The 18,992-nt window shown below is 41.9% G+C and overlaps 1 protein-coding gene across 3 annotated transcripts in view; it reads right to left on the minus strand.

Annotated features, from left to right (window-relative positions):
• The window catches only part of IFT74 (intraflagellar transport 74), a 98,821-nt gene that overhangs the window by 8,471 nt on the left and 71,358 nt on the right, over positions 1-18,992 (minus strand). The gene's annotated exons all lie outside the window — the stretch shown is intronic.

Here is an 18,992-nt window from a genome sequence, read left to right on the forward strand (position 1 = left end):
ATGCCTTTTAACTGTTGTCTTAAGTATTAGGAATCAGCCACACAAAGGAAAAACTGAGTTTCCAGAGAAAATAATCATCATGTGCAAAAATGTCTAGAGGTAAGAAAGCACAGTATTTCTGAGCAAATAACAGAAGTTTGGTATGCCTAGAACCCACAGTTTGAAACGGGTGGTGGTAGGAGATAAAATGGAAAAGTTGAAGGATAAGTTCATGAAGGGCTTAAGTCAAGATAGGGAACTGGGACTTTATGCTAAGGGCCATGCAAGTCATCAATGAGTTTCAAATCACAGAGTGACATGGTTAAATTTCAGAAAGTTCACTCTGGTTGCCACATGGACAGTGAATTGAAATAGCATAACTATGCTCAAGAAGACCAGTTGATTCAGTGATCTAGGCAAGAAATCTTATACTGCTGTGAATTTTTTTTTCATTAAACAATATTTATTAAATGCTTTCTATGTGCCAGGCAAATAGAAAGGCATGGAGAATATAGCAATGAACAAAGAACTTACAGTTCAGTGGAAGAAGGCTATACATATATTTGATAAAATATACAATTAGTGAAAATGAAAGTGAAAGTCACTCAGTCGTGTCCGATTCTTTCCAACCCCATAGACTATACAGTCCATGGAATTCTCCAGGCCAGAATCCTGGAGTGGGTAGCCTTTCCCTTCTCCAGAAGATCTTCCAACCCAGGGATGGAACCCAGGTCTCCTGCATTGCAGGTGGATTCTTTACCAGCTGAGCCACAAGGGAAACCCAAGAATATTGGAGTGGATAGCCTATCCCTTCTCCAGGGGATCTTCCTGACCCAGGAATTGAACTGGCGTCTCCTGCCAGATAAAAATAATTGTAGAAACAAAGCAGGAGAGATCTGGAGGGACTAAGAAACATGAGGGATTTGGGATTAACAAACAGGCAATCGACCAAATACAGTGGTTGAATGAAAGAAGTCAGTGCAGAATCCCACTTCCAAATTGAACAAATGAGTGTATGGGAGGGTAGGCAGAAAGAGATAAAATTTTTGTTTGTAGGAGGGAGAGATGATACATTGAAAGTGATTTAGGATTTGTTCAGTTTGAGAAACCTCAAAAACATACAAATAAAGATAAGTAAATATGCCCATATAGAGAAATATGGGTTGAAAGCCCAGAGAAAAATGTGAGATCAGAAGATACAGTTTCTAAAACTATCAGCACAGACATGGCACCTAGAGCTATGGGAATGGTTGAAATCATCAAGAGAAAAGGATTCATGACTGCACTTACAAAAATACCAAATTTTTAAAGACTAAATTAACATGAAGGATCCATATAGAATAAGAGGTGACCAAAGAAATAAAAGAAAAATCAGAAGTCATGGGGAAAAAACATTTCAAGAATAAAGGAGTGGACTGCAGTGCAGAATATTAGAGACTTTTTTTTTTTACTTGATTTAAATTTTTATTTTTACTTTACTTTACAATACTGTATAAATATGTGTTGCATTTACTGATCAGGAGAACCTGGGTATATATGTCCTGAGAATAGATTTTTATATAAAGAAATGGAACCAAGAGTGAGATTATTTTAAGAAATTTGGCTGTGAAACCTTTGCAAGAGAGGAATAGCTGGGCAGAAAATACTTGGGAAACGTTTTTTCCCCCAAGAAAATACAGAAAAAAGACTAAAAGGATACCAAAATTTTAATAGTAATAAACTTTTGATCTAGGATTATATTTTTACTTTTTATTTATGTTTGCTTATATCTCTCCTAAATCCTCTATAATGACTATGAATTACATTTATAACCAGAAAATAGTATTTTTAAAAATTCCATTCTGGTAGAATTAAATATTAATAATACCTACTTTCTCTATTTCAGAGACTTAACTTTGTGATGCTGGCTTTAAAAGTCTCTTTTTTAAAGGGAAAAGAAGGAAACCAATATTACTGAGAACCTGGAAAGTACCTGGCTTTATATATTATCTGATTTACTTTTCATAACAGCCTTGAGACAGGGTGGAAGGGGTAAATGTTACTATATAAGGAAACTACTGAAGGTAAAAGGAGAAAGGGGCAGTAGAGGATGAGATGATTAGACATCAATGGACATGAATTTAAGCAAATTCCTGAAGATACTGGAAGACAGGGAAGCCTGGCATGCTACAGTCCATTGGGATGCAAAGAGTCAGACATGAGTTAGCTACTGAATAACAACAAAAAGCTTAGAAAGGTAACTGCCCAAGGTCAACAACCAGTCAAGCTTTGGTGCTGAGTGATATTATCATCATCTTTATGAAATACTCATTTTTAAGATAACAAATATCGCTTTATGACCCAAAACGCCTCTATGAGCTACAGTGAGCTATGGAAAGAGAAACAGTAATACCTGACCAATTTGTCCAATAGGGGTCCCCCTTTCCTACAACAACTGGTGACCATGAAGGGACACCTCCATTTTTACTGGGGCTGACATCCAGACTGCTCGGGGTACTCCAGGACCAGCTTGCCTGCCAACGGATCTGACCCAGCAGCCTCAACTGGGACTCGTTTGTCCCTGGTCTCCGCCTGACGCAGACAACTGGCCAGGGTGCCCGGACCAGGTAAGGAACAAGAGATTTTGTTGACCCCCTTTTATCTCACCCCCTCCTTTCAAGCTATCCCATCCTATTTTTCTAGTCCCCCGGTCCTGGATGCAGGAGTCTGGTCGAAGGGCCTCAACCTGAGCTGAGGATTGGAGACTGATCCTCTTGGCAGAGAACTCGAACTCTGGTTCTGATTTCTGGTAGGGCCGAGTTCCAGTCCTCCCTTCTCTGGAGACCCAGGGAAAAGTCCCGTTAACACCTGGGTATCTGTAGGTGGCAGAAGACGTCTGTAAGGCCACCCCCTTTTTTTTCTTTTTCCTCTTTCTCTCCCCACACTGTTATACCTTTGGTCTTTTCCCACTCCTTCTCTCTCAACCTGGCCTCTTTTCCTCTCTATGAAGACCCAAGTTATTTCCATTCACTCTGTCGATACTTGGACCTGAAGTTCTGGGTCTTTGCAAGAGATTTTCTGAGAGGCTTCGCTCTCTGCTCCCCATCAATTGTGCTTTCTGTTCTTGGGGAGACAATCGGGTGTTAGAAGCCCTCCACTGGGTGCCCTGTTTCTATAAATTCAGCCATTTAATTGAGCATTTGGCTGAGTGCTTCCACGTGTAAGTGATTGACGGGGTTCAGTATAGTCACACTTGGTCTTGGGTGAAAATTAACACCTTAGACTGCAAGGAGATCCAACCAGTCCATTCTGAAGGAGATCAACCCCAGGATTTCTTTGGAGGGAATGATGCTGAAGCTGAAACTCCAGTACTTTGGCCACCTCATGCAAAGAGTTGACTCATTGGAAAAGACTCTGATGCTGGGAGGGATTGGGTGGGGGCAGTAATAGAAGGGGACGACCGAGGATGGGATGGCTGGATGGCATCACGGACTCGATGGACATGAGTCTGATTGAACTCCGGGAGATGGTGATGGACAGGGAGGCCTGGCGTGCTGCGATTCATGGGGTCGCAAAGAGTCGGACAGGACTGAGCGACTGAACTGAACTGAGACACATCCTTAGGGGTCAATTCACCTTTCGGGACCAGTCCTACAGCACCACTGACTCTGCTTACTACTGAACATTTCCTTTGGCGCATATACAATCAGGCAATTTGGGACCAGGAGAGAGCTTACAATCTCTCTAGAGTCAGATATAGGGGCATCCACCCCAATACTTGGCCCCTGGGAATGAGATATAAACTATACTGTCGCTAAAATGGGAAATAAGCTTAGCTTTCCTTTAGACACCCCGCTGGGTTGTCTTTTGGCCCACTAGGAGGGATACCAACTGGAAGGGCTAAAAAAGAAAAAAACTTATCAAATACTGCACTCAATACTGGCCTACTTACTGCCTGGAAGGAGGGGAAAAAATGGCCCCAGTCGGGATCACTTGGATACCACCATTTCACAGCTCAGCCTATACTGCAAATGCGAGGGTAAACACAAGGAGATTCCCTATGTCCAGGCCTTTATGGCCCTCTACCAGGACTCCAGGAAAAAGGGAAAATATAAGCTTGAGGGCTTTGATAAATGCTCTTCCAAAATCCTTTTAGCAAGATCTGAAACAGAAGAGCCCCTTGACCTTCTCTTGACCACCTCCTCTTCAGCAGAGAAGTCATGGGGAAAGACGGGTAAGACACACCTGGGAGTCACGAGCTCGGACCCGGAAGCCAGGAGGCGAGGCCTGGGAGTCACGAACTTGGACCAGAAGTCAGGTGACTGGGCCCAGGAGTCATGAGCTCGGACCTGGAAGTCAGGAGGCTAGGCCCGGGAGTCACGAGCTCAGACCCGGAAGTCGTGGGATCTGAAGGGAAGTCACTCACCATTGCTTCGGCTCCTCCTCCATATGTCCCCTCCCCCATGGGGTTACGATCAGCAAGTAAGCTTTGTCCTCCAGAGAAGGAAAGGTCATCCTCAGACAAAATCTGCCCTCTAAGAGAGGTACCAGACGGGGAGGGGGGAGCTATGCATGTTCATGTTCTGTTCTCTATGCAAGACATTACCCAATGCAAGGAACAATTGGGCTCATATTCCGAGAACCCCCAAAAATTTAAGGATGAATTTGAGTGTCTTAGCCTTAACTTCCCCCTCACCTGGAGGGATATAATGGTCATCCTCACCCAGTGTTGTAATGATGAGGAAAAAGCTCAAATCCTAGATCAGGCTAGAAAAGTGGCTGATGAGAGACAGCGGGTAGACATCAGTCTGGCCCCTGCTGAAGAGGCAATCCCCTCTACAGAGCCAGACTGGGATCCTAAGGGCAGGAAAGGAATCCTTAAGACACCTCATTACTTGCCTACTACAGGGAATGACCCAGGGTGTCTGAAAAGTTGTTAATTATAGTAAGATAAAAGAGGTTACACAGGAAGAAAATGAAAATCCAGCTTTTTGGGCAGACTCACAGAAGCCTTTAAAAACTTAAACAAGACAGATCTAAAAAGTATGGAAGGAGGAGTCCTGTTGGCCCATTCCTTCATAACCCAGGCAGCCCCAGACATAAGGAGAAAATTACAAAAACTAGGAAAAGGACCAGAGACCCCAATTTCCGATTTGGTGGAGGAGGCAAATAGGGTGTTTTTGAACATGGACCAGGAGGAGGGAGCAAAAGGAAGCCCAAAAGGATAGGAGAATAGGCAGACCCAGGCCTTGGCCCAACAACAGGCTAAAATCCTGGCTTTGATTCATCCTGCCACTACGCAAGAGTCCCGGGGAGAGCAAGGAAGGAAAAAGGATCTTAATAATCCACCACAGCTGAGACACACCCAGTGTGCCTACTGCACAGAGGATGGGCACTGGAAAAGGGAGTGCCCATTTGCCCTAAGGGAAGGCATATGGAGACCCTTAAACCTGCTCCCTCTGTATCAGTCCTGGGCGACCGGGACTGACAGTGCCTAGCGGCTCGAGAAACCCCCCCCACCCCCCGCCCCCGAGTGGTGAGGTCCAGATCACTCCTCTCGACCCTTGGGTGACTCTAAAAATAGAAGGTAAGGATGTGAACTTTCTTTTAGACACAGGGGCTGCCTTCTCTGTTCTTCCTTTCTGATTAGGACCTTTAAACTCCCAGACTAAAACAGTGATGGGGTAGATGGAAAACCCCAAAGCTGAAATTTTACTAAGCCCCTCCATTGTAAGGTGGGCAAATGGCAAGGAACCCACCCCTTCTTATACATCCCTGGTTGCCCTGCTCCCCTACTGGCGAGAGACCATCTTTGCCGCCTCCAGACCAGAGTGACTTGGGGAAAGCTAGAAGTTGATAATTTCCTTTGCCTAGTGTCTGAATATTTACAGTCAGATGTAGAAAAGGAGGAGTCTGTCCCTTTCTTAGATGAGGTCAATCCCCAGGTGTGGGATATCTCCAGCCCTGGTCTAGCCATAAATGTTCCACCAGTCAAGATTCTTCTGAAGCCAAATGCTTCCTACCCCTGGAAAAGACAATATCCCTTAAAACCAGAAGCTCTTGAAGGTCTTAGACCATTAGTTAACAAATACTGAGATACTGGAATTCTAATCACCTGTGAGTCTCCCTGCAATACTCCAATCTTGCCTGTTAAAAAACCAGATGGATCTTATCGATTTGTCCAGGATCTAAGAGCTGTTAATGAAGCTGTGGTTCCCATCCACCCCACAGTCCCAAATCCGTATACCCTCCTATCCCAAGTCCCAGGAAATGCTGAGTACTTCTCAGTCTTTGATCTTAAAGATGCCTTCTTTTGCATTCCTCTCCATCCTGAATCCCAAAAACTCTTTGCTTTTGAGTGGTGGGACTCCTTGGAAACAAGGGAGGCCATACAAATCTGCTGGACTTGACTACCACAAGGGTTTAGGGACAGCCCTCATATTTTCGGGACTTCCTTGGGGAGAGAACTAAGGGAATTAACTTTAATAAACAGCAATCTAATACAATATGTGGATGACTTACTCATAGCTAGTCCAGATTTTACCAGCTCTCAAAGGGACACTATTAAAACTCTAAATTTCCTGTATGAAAAGGACTATCAAGTCTCCCCCAAGAAAGCTCAGATTAGCTTAACCCAAGTAAAATACCTTGGACTTATAACTATGGAAGGAAAAAGAATGCTCGACCCCCAGAAGAAATCTCTTATCTTAAATACCCCATACCCCCAAACAAAAAAAACAGCTTAGGGGATTTTTAGGAATGACTGGGTTTTGCAGGATCTGGATTCCTAATTATGGCAATCTGGCCTGACCCCTATATGAAAAGTTAAGAGGGAAAGAGGAAGAGCCACTCGACTGGGATGAGACCTGCAAGGTGGCCTTTAATGCCCTAAAAGAGTCTATCACTACAGCCCCAGCTTTAGGCCTCCCAAACCTGGAAAAGCCTTTCAAGCTTTATGTTTCTGAAAGGATAGGAACTGCTCTTGGGATGTTAGGACAAATGATGGGGCCTGTATTACAACCCGTGGCTTCTCTCTCAAAACAACTAGATGAGATGGCCAGAGGATGGCCCACTTGCCTCTGGGCAGTAGCGGCCACCGCTCTTATGGTTAAGGAGGCATCTAAGCTGACCCTGGGTCAGCCCACCACAGTGTATACGCCTCACCAGGTGCAAGCAGTCTTGGAAACTAAAGAGGATAGGTGGATGACAGGAGGAAGGATCACCCAATACCAAGCTCTCCTCCTTGACACTCCAGAAATAAAGTTGAGGGTCTGTCAGACTTTAAACCCAGCCACCTTACTGCCAGATCCCCCTACTTACCCTTTGGATCACCAATGCATGCAAATCATAGACAAGTTATACTCTTCTCGCCCGGACCTATCAGAGACACCTTTATCTGACCCAGAGGAAAAATGGTACACAGATGGCAGTTGTTTTGTAGAAAAGGGAGAGAGAAAAGCAGGAAATGCTGTAGTGAGCCTAGAAGAAACTAAGGAAAGTGGGTCTCTTCCTTCAGACACCTCAGCCCAGAAAGCTGAACTTTTTGCCCTGACAAGAGCTTTGGAATTAGGGGAAGGAAAGAGGATTAATGTGCACGCCCATGCAGCAATTTGGAAGGAAAGAAGGATGCTCAGTGCTTGAAGCTCTCCTATTAAACACAAAGAGCTCATTCTCAGGCTCCTGGAGGCAAACTTCCTGCAAAATTAGCTGTCATCCACTGTAAAGGTCACCAGAAGGGGCAAGAAGAGGAGGCCCAGGGAAATAGAAAAGCTGATCAGGAGGTAAAACGAGCTGCTAGGGAAGCTACCCCTGTCACTGCTATCTGCCCCCTTTTCCCCAAGGAAACCCTGACTCCAGATTATACCCCAGAGGAACATTCCTGATATGCTAAGTGGGGCTGGGAGATTGGGTCACATGGGTGGTTTCAGACTATTCAGGCCCAAGTAATACTCCTTGACTCTCAGGTTTGGAAAATTATCAACTCCTTACAAAAAAGTACCCATTTTGGAAGAAATAATCTGGAAATCTTGCTCAAGCCTATTCTCTACCATCCCCAGTTGGCTAAGGTTGTTAGACAGGTCTTAAACTTGTCCAACATCAGGGATCATACCCAGGAGAGGACTGGCAGATGGATTTTACAGCTATGCCAAAGACCCAAGGGTTTTCTTATTTGCTAGTCTTTATTGACATGTTCACAGGACGGATTGAAGCGCTCCCTACTAAGAGGGAGCCACAGAAGTCTGTAAAGCTCTGCTGAAGGAGAAAGTACCTAGGTTTGGGTTGCCTCGATCACTTTAGAGTGACAATGGGCCCTCATTTACAACCACGATATCCCAGAATCTGGCTGCATGCTTAGGCATAAAATACCGCCTCCACTCATCTTGGAGGTCTCAGGCTTCGGGAAAGGTAGAGAAAGCCCATCAGACTCTTAAAAGGGCTCTGGCCAAGCTATGTCAAGAAACACATAATAAGTGGATCCATATGCTACCTATAGCCCTCATGAGGGTATGGACAGCCCCCAAACGGCCACTATTATTAAGCCCTTATGAAACGATGTATGGATGTCTATTCCTAACTTCTGATTTGTTTTTTGATGAGGACACCAATACTCTCTTAAAACATATAATTGATTTGGGAAGTTTTCAATAAGAACTCCAATGATATGGAGAACAGATCCTCCCTAGACCACAGGATAACTTGAAAAATCCCCAGGTAGAGCCGGGGGACCACTATTAGTAAAGACCTGGCAAGAAAAGGGAGTCCAAGCCAGTTGTCCAAGAAATGGACAGGACCATATCAGGTTGTCCTAGTAACCTCAACTGCTGTAAAAGTGAAGGGTCTATCTGCCTGGGTCCACAATTCTAGAATAAAACCCTATGGCCTACAGGAGTGGGGGACGGGGACTGAGACTCTAAAACCAGAGGACAACTATTCCTGTGAACCTGTTGAAGATCTCAGACTCTTGTTCAGGCAGAACCACATCAACTCTCCTTCAGATAAGTAGAAATGCATCATATGATGTTCTTCCTCTTTCTAATCATATCTCCCTGTATGGCTATTAATCTCTCCCTAAACGAGGCATATACACTTGCAAACCACACTGCTTCTCGACTCAACCTAACCAGCCCCTGCTGGATCTGCATTAATGGCAGAAGTTGGGGATATGTCCAGCCTATCCCAGGGTATCAGTGGCCCACTCTTCCAGCTGAGCTACATGCTGTTACCCAGCGCACCCCATCTGGTCGCGGTATGGCCTTTTGGGAAAAAGGGGGGAAAAATTCATGCCTTGGTATCACCAACAACTGTCTATATTTACCCCCTCAATAACATCTGCAATCCCACCTGAGCCCTTATTTTCTCTCTTGACTAACATTCCCCAAGTGACCTTCCCTATCTGTCTAAAAAGCGACTCCCTGACAGGGGTGTCAGTGGGAAATCTAGGCAACTCACAATGTGCGGTGACTTTCACTGTTGAAACTGATGGGAAAAACTGGGACTTAGAAATTTCACTAGGGTATTATGATTTAGCTCAAAGTCTGGGAACTAGAGGTTCTGGCAGAACTGACACACTATACCTATCCCCAAACATGAGGCTCTCCTCAAATGCTATTAACCAGTCTCGAAAATCCATGTTCTATTCTGGACGACCAAAGCACCACACCTGGTCATCCTGGTTTCTAAATCGGGCAGGCAACCCTGACCCCTGTTACTCCCTTGTAGGGGTACCCACCCCTGATAACCTAACCCTATGGTGGGAGCCTAAACGAAATACTCTCTACCTTGAGGACAGAACCCAGGATGCCTCACAACACTTGAATCCCTTCCTAAATGCCCTCACTGCTGCCGGTTTTGCAGCAAGTGGAGTGACAGTCTCCTCCCAGCTACTAAGAGACTGCCCCTGTTCCATTATAACATGTTCCAGTTGTAAGGCAGATGGAAATCCTGTTCCTCTTTGGCAAACCCGTTTCACTGCCCAGCTTAAACCCAGTCATGGTGTCTATTTCATATGTGGGGATAAAGCTTATTTATCCCTACCACCTTTTTGGTCAGGAACTTGCTCCTTAGGGTATGTTACACCCCACATAGATCTGGCCTGGAGTAATACCTCCTTGCCTTTACCAGTATATACCAATCAGTGGATATGTCGTGCGGTAATACTTACCCCTCTTTTCCTGGCATTAGGACTGACTGCTGGTTTGACAGGAGCTGCCATGGGGGGAACTTCTTTACATAAATTTCAGCAGCTTTCTACCAACACTGCTGTAACCATAGAAAAAACAGCGAGGACCCTCCAACGCCTACAATCCCAGTTAGACTCCCTAGCCACAACGGTCCTACAAAATCGTCGGGCCCTAGATTTACTGACTGCAGGACAGGGGGGCACTTGTCTCTATCTAAAGAATGCTGTTTTTATTACAACCAGCCTGGGCAGGTCCAAGAAGATATCAAGGGGCTTTTGGAACAGGCCACAAAGATCTGGGAATTGCGTTTAACAAGTGTATGGAGTTCTCTTTCTTTCCCTTCTTGGCTCCTACCGTTCATGGGTCCAGTGGTAACTATCTTATTAGGCCTCCTATTTGGCCCCTGTATACTCCAACTCCTTACAAAGTTTATTTCCAGCAGACTCCAGCAGTTTCAGACTAAATCACTGTTACTACAAGGGTGGAAGCTGGTTTCAGATGTGGAACACCCCAACTTAGATCAGGTAGAGAGAGACTTCTGCACTGCTAGGCAGGGCTACGCCCATGCACAGCAGGAAGAAGTTATAGAAGAAAGAGACCTCCGCCCCAATTCCCAAGAAGTATCTTGAGTATGAAGTGTCTCAGGAGGGAGTTGTTAGGGGAAGCACACTGATTGAAACCGCCCACCCTGGCCAGGCACCATAGTAACTATTTGCATGAGTTGTTTTATGACAGGAGATCCTGATAAGGAATATGGAACTAATAAGCCACCACCAACTGGAAGAGTTCAGGAAAGGTCTAAAGGAGACACCTCATGTCCGTCCACTTCCCAGAATCCCTCTCACTAGCATCCATCTTGGCTGAGCGATGTGTGTGCCACCAGGAAAGACTCTGAATTAGAATGATTGGCCAAAAACCACCCAGAAACTAATCCCATCACCATAAAACCGGACACTATGAGCCACGTGGCAGAGCAGTTCTCCTGGGTTCCCTTACCCAACTGCTCTCCACCCGGGGGCCCTTTCCCAATAAAATCTCTTGCTTTGTCAGCACATGTGTCTCCTCGGACAATTCATTTCTGAGTGTTAGACAAGAGCCCAGTTTCGGGCCCTGGAAGGGGTCCTCCTTCCTGCAACACTACTTCAGGCTTCTTTCCCCAGGCATCATCCATTGTTCTGGAAATTTTATTCCAGGTAACTCAAAACCAAATACTAAAATGGAATTGAAATATATGTCCTGTATATCAAGATGAAGAAATCTGAATTCAAACCTGGTTTGAATTTGCCAGTTTCCTCTCTCCTGTATTGCCAGAGACTGGCATGGGAATAATCTGATACATACTGTAGTTACTAATTTGTAGAGGCATACAGTGATACAGTTTCATAGAATATTTTATGTTCATCTTTCCTCTATTTTAAAGTAGGGATATGAATACCTCCCACCCAAAAATATAGTGGTATTTCAGAGCTGTTGTTGTTTAGTCGCTCAGTCATGTCCAACTCTTTGCAGCCCCATGGACTGTAGTATGCCGGACTTCCCTGTCCATCACCAACTCCCAGAGTCCATTGAGTCGACTCATGTCCATTGAGTCGGTGATGCTATCCAACCATCTCATCCTCTGTTGTCCCCTTCTCCTGCCTTCAATCTTTCCCAGCATCAGGGTCTTTTCCACTGAGTAGGCTCTTCACATCAAGTGGCCAAAGAACTGGAGCTTCAGCTTCAGTATCAGTCCTTCCAATGAATATTTAGGACTGATTTCCTTTAGGACTGACTGGTTTCATCTCCTTGCTGTTCAAGTGACTCTCAAGAGTCTTCTCCAACACCACAGCTCAAAAGCATCAGTTCTTTGGCACTCAGCCTTCTTTATGATCCAACTCTTACTTCCATACATGACTACTGGAAAAACCGTAGCTTTGACTAGATGGACCTTTGTCAGTAATGTCTCTGCTTTTTAATACACTATAGTATAGGTTTGTCATAGCTTTTCTTCCAAGGAGCAAGTTTAACTTCATGGCTGGAGTCACCATCTGCAGTGATTTTGGAGCCCAGGAAAATACTCTGTCACTGTTTCCACTGTTTCCCCATCTATCTGACATGAAGTGATGAGACTGAATGCCATGATCTCTGTTTTTTGAATGTTGAGTTTTAAGCCAGCTTTTCCCCTCCCCTCTTTCACCTTCATCAAGAAGCTCTTTAGTTCCTCTTCACTTTCTGCCATAAGGGTGGTGTCATCTGTATATTCGATGTTACTGATATTTCTCCCGGCAATCTTGATTCCAGTCTGTCCTTCATCCAGCTCGGCATTTCACATGATGTACGCTGCACAGAAGTTAAATAAGCAGGATGACAATATACAGTCTTGACATACTCCTTTCCCAATTTGTAATCAGTCAGTTGTTCCATGGCTGGTTCTAAATATTGCCTCTTGATCTGCATACAGTTTCTCACGAAGTAGGCAAGGTGGTCTGGTATTCCCATCTCTTGAAGAATTTTCCAGTTTGTTGTCATCCACACAGTCAAAGGCTTTAGCATACAGAATATAGCAGAAGTAGATGTTTTTCTAGAATTCTCTTGCTTTTTCTATGATTCAACAGATATTAGCAATTTGATCTCTGGCTCCTCTGCCTTTTCTAAATCCAGCTTGTATATCTGGTAATTCTCGGTTCATGCACCGTTGAAGCCTAGCTTGTAGGATTTTGAGCATTACTTTGCTAGCATGTGAAATGAATGCAATTGTGCAGTAGTTTGAACATTCTTTGGCATTGCCCTTCCTTGGGATTGGTATTTCAGAATATCAAAAGCCGAACACAACATCCTGCTAAAAATAATTATATTTAGGGACAGAAGATTTTTATATTAAAAGTAACATATTTCAGAGTAAAATACAAAATTCAGAATGACTGGGATGTATCATTCCCTGTATATACATATTATTTTTCTCTGGCTCCTTTTATTGTTTACTCTTTATTATTGCATTTCAGCAGTCACGATGATGTGCTTCTATATTAACCTTTTTTGGGGTTTGACGGGCTTCTTAAGTTCAGTTCAGTTCAGTTGGTTAGTCGTGTCCAACTCTTTGCGACCCCATGAACCGCAGCACGCCAGGCCTCCCTGTCCATCACCAACTCCCAGTTTACCCAAACTCATGTCCATTGAGTCAGTGATGCCATCCAGCCATCTCATCTTCTGTCATCCCTTTCTCCTCCTGCCGTCAATCTTTCCCTGCATCAGGGTCTTTTCAAATGAGTCAGCTCTTTGCATCAGGTGGCCAAAGTATTGGATTTTCAGCTTCAACATCAGTCCTTCCAATGAACATCCAGGACTGTTCTTTAGGATGGACTGGCTGGATCTCCTTGCAGTCCAAGGGACTCTCAAGAGTCTTCTCCAATACCACAGCTCAAAAGCATCAATTCTTTGGTGCTCAGCTTTCTTCACAGTCCAATTCTCACATCCATACATGACTACTGGAAAAACCATACTTTGACTAGATGGACCTTTGTTGACAAAGTAATGTCTCTGCTTTTGAATATGTTGTCTAGGTTGGTCATAACTTTCCTTCCAAGGAGTAAGCATCTTTTAATTTCATGGCTGCAGTCACCATCTGCAGTGATTTTGGAGCCCCCCAAAATAAAGTCTAACACTGTTTCCACTGTTTCCTCATCTATTTGCCCTGAAGTGATGAGACCAGATGCTATGATCTTCGTTTTCTGAATGTTGAGTTTTAAGCTAACTTTTCACTTTCATCAAGAGGCTCTTTAGTTCTTCTTCACTTTCTGCCATAAAGGTGGTGTCTTCTGCATATCTGAGGTTATTGATATTTCTCCCGGCAATCTTGATTCCAGCTTGTGCTTCATCCAGCTGGGCATTTCGCATGATGTACTCTGCATATAAGATAAATAAGCAGGGTGACAATATACAGCCTTGACATACTCCTTTTCCTATTTGGAACCAGTCTGTTGTTCCATGTCCAGTTCTAACTGTTGCTTCTTGACCTAGGTCTGTACAATTTTTTTCATCAAATTCAGAAAAATTTCAGCCATTTTCCAACTATCTTTTCTCTCCCATTCTCTGTCTCTCTTTTCTTTTTGGGACTCCAATTACATGTAAATTAGACTGCTTGAAATTGTCCCACAGATCATGTAGGCTCTACTCTTTTTTTCTCCTTCTTCAGGTTAATTTCTATTTATTTATCTTTTAAGTTCACTGATTCTTTTTTCCAATTGTCTTCTATCTTCCGTTAGATCAGTGATTTTTTTCATTTTAGTTGTATTTTCAACTCTAGAATTTTCAGTTGGTTCTTTTTTTGTTATTTTCATTTCTTTGTGGGATTCTCCACTTGTTCATTTAGTATGATTTCATTTTCCTCAAGCCCCTAAATATGCTTATAACTTTTAAAGTCCTTTTCATTTCAATATCTGGATTATCTCAGGTTCAGTATATAGTGACTGCTTTTTCTCTTGACTTACATTTTCTTCTTTCTTTACATTATTAAATTTTTTATGGTATAATGGACATTTTAAATGATGTTAGAGACTCCATATTCTATTCTTTTGAAGAGTGTTGATTTATATTATAAGTGAACAATTAACTTTGCTGAAATTAATGAAACTCTAAACTTTTCTCCTTTGGAGTACATAGCATCTGAAATCTCTGCATTCAGTTCTTTCAAATTCTGCTTTTTCCTTAGGTCCCATAAAGTCTACTCTATGCACATACATTTCAGTAGTCAGATAAGTATCTGGTTGGCATTTATATACAGATTTCTGGCACTTCTTACCAGGATGTCTCTCTTATACAGGGCAGACAATGGGTAAGTAAGTTGGTTTTTTCATGTAAGATTTATCAAAATTTACTTGGAATTAATTTTTATTATCTATACAGATTGCCTAATAGAAAAATTAAAAATAAAGCTGCTATTAAACCTTTCTCTACTACCTAAAAAATCAGAAAGATTAAAATATACCTGGAAGGTGACATCATAATAAAAATATGTTCAAGAATTGAATGACTCATAGCTTATTATTATGACAAAATCACATAGGATATTAAATACCAAACAGTAAAAAAAAAAAAAAAAAGCTTCAGAAGACACTGATTTAACAAAGAAGGTTGTTACCAACCAAATTTGTCCCAAGTTGGTATAATTAAATGTGAACATTTCCTCTGTCCCTTTAAAGAATCTAAAGGCTCAACAATATTGACATTTTTTATTCTATAAGATACACATGGACTTAAGTGTTGTTGAGAGGGCTTTCGTTTTGCTGGATTAGTATTTCTACTAGGGTTGGAAATAGTTAAGATGAGAATCAAAGCACTGAATCAAAGTCACTGAGGCTTATGGTGTTTCAATGTTCCAAACAGGAAATGTACTCAGTTTGTATATTTTCACTGTTCAGTAAAAAGCTATATAAATCTAACTACAAGTTTAATTTAAAGATATATTAGGGAGATACACTTAAAAACTACATATACTGCTTTTCCTAGAGAAAGGGAGAAAATGGTTGGTTGGTATAAAGTTTATCTTCCTTTAACAGCAGGTCCCCATGAAAAGCTAAAACCTTCTCCAAGAGAAGAGACAGGAAGAGGATGCAGACTAGTTCCTTCTGATACGCTATGAAGTTGAAAAGTTTACCAAGCAGTGTGTACATAGTAGCAAAATCTCAGAAGGAGCCACTTTGACCTGGGGAAATGTTCCTGAAATATTCTGCCATCAGAGGATTTGTTTATTCTCTGGCGTTTCCTTTCCAAAAATATAAATAAAAACTATTGCTGACAGGTTCCTTGCCTCTTCACTCATGCAGTTTATCAGTGCTTCTTAATCTTTTTTTTTTTCATTGTTGTCCCCCAAAGGAGCCGTTTGTAGACTACTGTTTCCCTAGTCACCTCCCATGAAGTTTTTATATAACAGAGATGTATATCTGTTTATGTACAATGACCCTTTGGAGGGCGACAAACCATTTTAATTAGTGTCTAAGATTTTACCTTCCTCCCAAGAAGTAATTTTCCCCCTTGGGAGCAATTTGCCCCATTAAGAAACATAGAGTACACCAAGAAAATTAGGTGAGTTCCAATTAGAACTTCAAGGGCCAAAGGAAGGCAGTTCACAAAAAGGGGATGTAAAATTCATTATCTCTGAAAGCTGAATCATAATATTCTAAACCTCTTATGGTGATCTCCAGATAGAAGTTTCTCATTGGGGATGATGTTAAGGAACAATTAAAAAGACAATGTATATGCATGGCTTAAATTAATACTTGAAAACATCTGAGTACAATACTGCTATATTAATATTTAGAATGGATAACCAACAAGGACCTACTGTATAGCACATGGAACTCTGCTCAGTGTTATGTGGTAGCCTGGATGGGAGGGGAGTTTGGGGGACAATGGATACACGTATCTGTATGGCTGAGTTCCTTCTCTGTTCACCTGAAACTATCACAACATTGTTAACTGGCTATACCCCAATACAAAATAAAAAGTTTTTTTAAAAAAGTAACTGAGCACAGAAAATGAAATTAACTGTAGGGGTCAGATAATTCAAGCTTTAAAAGGGAAATTTTCAGTAAAACCCTTATCAGAGTAATAAACTGGATTTTTATCTCCACTGAAAATAGTTCTCATTTTTTTTATTAACTAGGCTTTTAAAAGAAATGTAAATACAAAATATAAAAATATGAAAGGAATACTAAGTTATGATTATTGAATTCATTTGCTAGTTCTGATATTTACTCTTTAAAAATGTATATTTCTTTAGGAAACTTCTTATTTCCTAAAGGAGGCAAAACCTTGTTGAATTAATACTGACCTTAGATAATGAAAAATTTTAAACTATGGCTTAAAACACAAAATAGAAGTTTCTTAGATGAAATAATTAAACATAAAATACTTCAGCTTATGAAAAACAGAAAATAAAGGTGTAAAAATATTCATAGTTGTATACATCCAAAACAGCTGAAAGACGATTGTGAAGAGATATTTATACACTCATGTTCATTGAAGTATGATTCACAATAGCCTTGGGGTAGAAACAACCTAAATGTCAACAAATGAATGAATAATGAAAATGTGGTAGTTACCACAGTACAGAATATTTTCCAGCCTTCAAAAAAAGGAAATCCTGTCACATGTCACAACACAGATGAACTTTGAGAAACATTATGATAAATGAACTAAACCAGTAACACAAAGTCAAATATGCACGATACCACTTGTAAGAGGTGTTTAACATCGTCAAACAGAAAGTAGACTATGGTTAGCTGGGGCTTAGGAGGAGGAGAAAATGGGGAGCTGCTGTTCAATGGGTATAAATACCACTTTTGCAAGATGAATATGCTCTAGATATCTGTCACATAACAATGTACAGATAATTTACTATACTGTACACTTACAGGATGGTAAATTTTATGTGCTTTTTACACTGGGGTAAACAAAATATATTATTAACAATCACCTTTTTTACTTTTCTAATGTGGCTACTAGGAAATTTATATATGTGGCTAGCATTACATTTCTTTCAGACAGTGCTGCCCTAATCTCATGTTAGTCATAATGACTAACTGTAATTAAAATATGGCCACCTGCAGGACCTCTCCTAATTACCCGAGACCAGGGGGATATGAGCCCTGTGTACCTCCATTGCTCTTTATGCTTATATCATAGTACTGTTTCATTATATTTCAATTATTTGTCATTCTACCAGATTGAAAAGTTTCTTGAAGAAATAGACTGGATTAAAAAAAAAAAAATCTGTTGTTGCTGTTCAGTTGCTCAGTTGGGTCTGACTCTTTGCAACCCCATGGACTGCAGCATTCCAGACCTTCCTGTCCTTCACTACTTCCCAGAATTTGCTCAAACTCATGTCCATTGAGTTGGTGATACTATCCAACCATCTCATCCTCTGTCATCCCCTTCTCCTCCTGCTTTTGACCCCAGCATCAGGATATTTGCCAATAAGTTGGCCCTTCGCATCAGGTGGCAAAAGAATTGGAGCTTCAGCTTCAACATCAGTCCTTCTAGTGAATACTGAGGGTTGATTTCCTTCAGGATTAACTGATTTGATCTCCTTGTTGCCCAAGGGACTCATAAGAGTCTTCTCTAGCGCTACGGTTCAAAGGCACTGATTCTTTGGCACTCTTCCTTTTTTACTGTCCAGCTCTCACATCCATACATGACCACTGCAAAAGCCATAGCTTTGACCAGATGGACCTTCGTTGCCAAAGTAGTCTCTGCTTTTTAACACTCTGTCTGGGTTAGTCAACAGCTTTTCTTCCAATAAGCAAGTGTCTTTTAATCTCATGATTGCAGTTGCCATCCACAGTGATTTTAGAACCCAAGAAAATAAAGTCTATCACTGTTTCCATTGTTTCCCCATTTATTTGACATGAAGTGATGGGACCAGATGCCATGATCTTCATTTTTTGAATGTTGAATGTTAAGCCAGCTTTTCTCCCTCTCTTCTTTTACCTTCAACAAGAGGTTCTTTAGTTCCCCTTCGTTTTCTGTCATTAGAGTGGTGTCATCTGCATATCTGAGATTATTGGTATTTCTCCCAGAATCTTGATTCCAGCGTGCACTTCATCTAGCCTGGCATTTCACATGATATACTCTGCATAACTGTTAAATAAGCAGTGTGACAATATACAGCCTTGACGTACTTCTTTCCCAATTTAGAACCAGTCTGCTGCTCCATGTCCAGTTCTAACTATTGCTTCTTGACCTACATACAGGTTTCTCAGGAGGCAGGTAAGGTAGTCTGGTATTCCCATTTCTTTAAGAATATTTCATAGTTTGCTGTGATCCACACAGTCCAAGGCTTTAGCATAGTCAATAAAGCTGAAGTAGATGCTTTTC

Source organism: Capra hircus, chromosome 8 (assembly GCF_001704415.2).
Source record: "Capra hircus breed San Clemente chromosome 8, ASM170441v1, whole genome shotgun sequence".
Classification (NCBI taxonomy): domain Eukaryota; kingdom Metazoa; phylum Chordata; class Mammalia; order Artiodactyla; family Bovidae; genus Capra; species Capra hircus.